The following is a 4,343-nucleotide window of genomic DNA, read 5'->3' as shown; positions in this document are numbered from 1 at the left end:
TCGTCCTCTGGAGTGCATCGCCAGCACAGTCAGCAGTGGCAGTGGCAGAGGCAGAGGCAGTGGCAGTGGCGTGAACGGCAGGCGGCCTTTGTCCTGCCGTTGCTGCCTGCCACTGATTCCAGTGCTTGGATTCCAAATGACGGCGCATTGAAGTGGTGGACAGGTTGCTCTTCTCAGAGCCCCTAATCAATTTCGAGAGGCAAATTGTGCAGACAACACTATATCTGTCCTCGGCGCATTCCTTGAAAAAACTCCACACCTTCGAGAAACGTGCCCTCGAGGTGGGAGTTTTTCGGGGCTGGGTACGAACTGGAACATCTTGGGAGATTCCGGGTGTGGCCTGGCTTCGCCTAAGCTGCTGACCTCTGCCTCTGCCTCTAGCTACCCTTTTTGGTGCTGCACCTGCCTCAACATCCACACTACTTTCCCCGCTTGACATCCCCCCTGTCCAGGTCGGGTCAGTGTCCTCATCATCCACCACTTCCTCTTCCAACTCCTGTCTCATCTCCTCCTCCCGCACAATGCGCCGGTCAACTGGATGCCCTGACGGCAACTGCGTCACATCATCGTCGATGAGGGTGGGTTGCTGGTCATCCACCACCAAATCGAACGGAGATGGAGGAGACTCTAGTGTTTGAGCATCTGGACACAGATGCTCCTCTGTTAGGTTCGTGGAATCGTGACGTGGAGAGGCAGGTTGAGGGACAATGAAAGGAGCGGAGAACAGCTCTGGGGAGCAGGGACAGTTTGGGTTATTGTTCTGTAAAGCTTCGGAATTTTGGGAGGAAGGAAGACAAGACTGTTGGGTAATAGGAGGAGAGGAGGCAGAGTCTGACTGGCTGCTGGACAATGTGCTGTAAGCGTTCTCTGACAGCCATTGCAAGACCTGTTCCTGGTTCTCGGGCCTACTAAGGTTTGTACCCTGCAGTTTAGTTAATGTGGCAAGCAACCCTGGCACTGTGGAGTGGCGCAATGCTTGCTGCCCCACAGGAGTAGGCACGGGACGCCCTGTGGCTTCACTGCTACCTTGCTCCCCAGAACCATTCCCCCGACCTCGCCCACGGCCTCGTCCACGTCCCTTTCCGGGAGCCTTGCGCATTTTGAATTCCTAGTTAGAAATTGGCACTGTATACCAGTAGTAAAAATTGTGGGTGCACGTAACCCCAATATATTCTTTGAATTACCAGTCAGTAACTGGCACTATATGGCAGTAGCAAGAAATGAGGGTATTTGTATTCCCAATATATTCTTTGAATTCCCAGTCAGACAATGGCACTGTATACCAGTAGTAAAAATTGTGGGTGCACGTAACCCCAATATATTCTTTGAATTCCCAGTCAGACACTGGCACTATATGGCAGTAGCAAGAAATGAGGGTATTTGTATTCCCAATATATTCTTTGAATTCCCAGTCAGACAATGGCACTGTATACCAGTAGTAAAAATTGTGGGTGCACGTAACCACAATATATTCTTTGAATTACCAGTCAGAAACTGGCACTATATGGCAGTAGCAAGAAATGAGGGTATTTGTATTCCCAATATATTCTTTGAATTCCCAGTCAGACAATGGCACTGTATACCAGTAGTAAAAATTGTGGGTGCACGTAACCACAATATATTCTTTGAATTACCAGTCAGAAACTGGCACTATATGGCAGTAGCAAGAAATGAGGGTATTTGTATTCCCAATATATTCTTTGAATTCCCAGTCAGACAATGGCACTGTATACCAGTAGTAAAAATTGTGGGTGCACGTAACCCCAATATATTCTTTGAATTACCAGTCAGAAACTGGCACTATATGGCAGTAGCAAGAAATGAGGGTATTTGTATTCCCAATATATTCTTTGAATTCCCAGTCAGACAATGGCACTGTATACCAGTAGTAAAAATTGTGGGTGCATGTAACCACAATATATTCTTTGAATTACCAGTCAGAAACTGGCACTATATGGCAGTAGCAAGAAATGAGGGTATTTGTATTCCCAATATATTCTTTGAATTCCCAGTCAGACAATGGCACTGTATACCAGTAGTAAAAAATTGTGGGTGCACGTAACCACAATATATTCTTTGAATTACCAGTCAGAAACTGGCACTATATGGCAGTAGCAAGAAATGAGGGTATTTATAACCCCAATATATTCTTTGAATTCCCAGTCAGACAATGGCACTGTATACCAGTAGTAAAAATTGTGGGTGCACGTAACCCCAATATATTCTTTGAATTCCCAGTCAGACACTGGCACTATATGGCAGTAGCAAGAAATGAGGGTATTTGTATTCCCAATATATTCTTTGAATTCCCAGTCAGACAATGGCACTGTATACCAGTAGTAAAAATTGTGGGTGCACGTAACCCCAATATATTCTTTGAATTACCAGTCAGAAACTGGCACTATATGGCAGTAGCAAGAAATGAGGGTATTTGTATTCCCAATATATTCTTTGAATTCCCAGTCAGACAATGGCACTGTATACCAGTAGTAAAAATTGTGGGTGCACGTAACCACAATATATTCTTTGAATTACCAGTCAGAAACTGGCACTATATGGCAGTAGCAAGAAATGAGGGTATTTGTATTCCCAATATATTCTTTGAATTCCCAGTCAGACAATGGCACTGTATACCAGTAGTAAAAATTGTGGGTGCACGTAACCCCAATATATTCTTTGAATTCCCAGTCAGACACTGGCACTATATGGCAGTAGCAAGAAATGAGGGTATTTGTATTCCCAATATATTCTTTGAATTCCCAGTCAGACAATGGCACTGTATACCAGTAGTAAAAATTGTGGGTGCACGTAACCACAATATATTCTTTGAATTACCAGTCAGAAACTGGCACTATATGGCAGTAGCAAGAAATGAGGGTATTTATAACCCCAATATATTCTTTGAATTCCCAGTCAGACAATGGCACTGTATACCAGTAGTAAAAATTGTGGGTGCACGTAACCCCAATATATTCTTTGAATTCCCAGTCAGACACTGGCACTATATGGCAGTAGCAAGAAATGAGGGTATTTGTATTCCCAATATATTCTTTGAATTCCCAGTCAGACAATGGCACTGTATACCAGTAGTAAAAATTGTGGGTGCACGTAACCCCAATATATTCTTTGAATTACCAGTCAGAAACTGGCACTATATGGCAGTAGCAAGAAATGAGGGTATTTGTATTCCCAATATATTCTTTGAATTCCCAGTCAGACAATGGCACTGTATACCAGTAGTAAAAATTGTGGGTGCACGTAACCCCAATATATTCTTTGAATTCCCAGTCAGACACTGGCACTATATGGCAGTAGCAAGAAATGAGGGGATTTGTATTCCCAATATATTCTTTGAATTCCCAGTCAGACAATGGCACTGTATACCAGTAGTAAAAATTGTGGGTGCACGTAACCCCAATATATTCTTTGAATTCCCAGTCAGACACTGGCACTATATGGCAGTAGCAAGAAATGAGGGTATTTGTATTCCCAATATATTCTTTGAATTCCCAGTCAGACAATGGCACTGTATACCAGTAGTAAAAATTGTGGGTGCACGTAACCCCAATATATTCTTTGAATTCCCAGTCAGACACTGGCACTATATGGCAGTAGCAAGAAATGAGGGTATTTGTATTCCCAATATATTCTTTGAATTCCCAGTCAGACAATGGCACTGTATACCAGTAGTAAAAATTGTGGGTGCACGTAACCCCAATATATTCTTTGAATTCCCAGTCAGACACTGGCACTATATGGCAGTAGCAAGAAATGAGGGTATTTGTATTCCCAATATATTCTTTGAATTCCCAGTCAGACAATGGCACTGTATACCAGTAGTAAAAATTGTGGGTGCACGTAACCACAATATATTCTTTGAATTACCAGTCAGAAACTGGCACTATATGGCAGTAGCAAGAAATGAGGGTATTTATAACCCCAATATATTCTTTGAATTCCCAGTCAGACAATGGCACTGTATACCAGTAGTAAAAATTGTGGGTGCACGTAACCCCAATATATTCTTTGAATTACCAGTCAGAAACTGGCACTATATGGCAGTAGCAAGAAATGAGGGTATTTGTATTCCCAATATATTCTTTGAATTCCCAGTCAGACAATGGCACTGTATACCAGTAGTAAAAATTGTGGGTACACGTAACCCCAATATATTCTTTGAATTCCCAGTCAGACACTGGCACTATATGGCAGTAGCAAGAAATGAGGGTATTTGTATTCCCAATATATTCTTTGAATTCCCAGTCAGACACTGGCACTATATGGCAGTAGCAAGAAATGAGGGTATTTGTATTCCCAATATATTCTTTGAATTCCCAGTCAGA

This window comes from Leptodactylus fuscus, chromosome 2 (genome assembly GCF_031893055.1).
Source record: "Leptodactylus fuscus isolate aLepFus1 chromosome 2, aLepFus1.hap2, whole genome shotgun sequence".
Taxonomy (NCBI): domain Eukaryota; kingdom Metazoa; phylum Chordata; class Amphibia; order Anura; family Leptodactylidae; genus Leptodactylus; species Leptodactylus fuscus.
The sequence above is the reverse complement of the archived record's forward strand: the minus strand, read 5'-3'. Positions refer to the sequence as shown.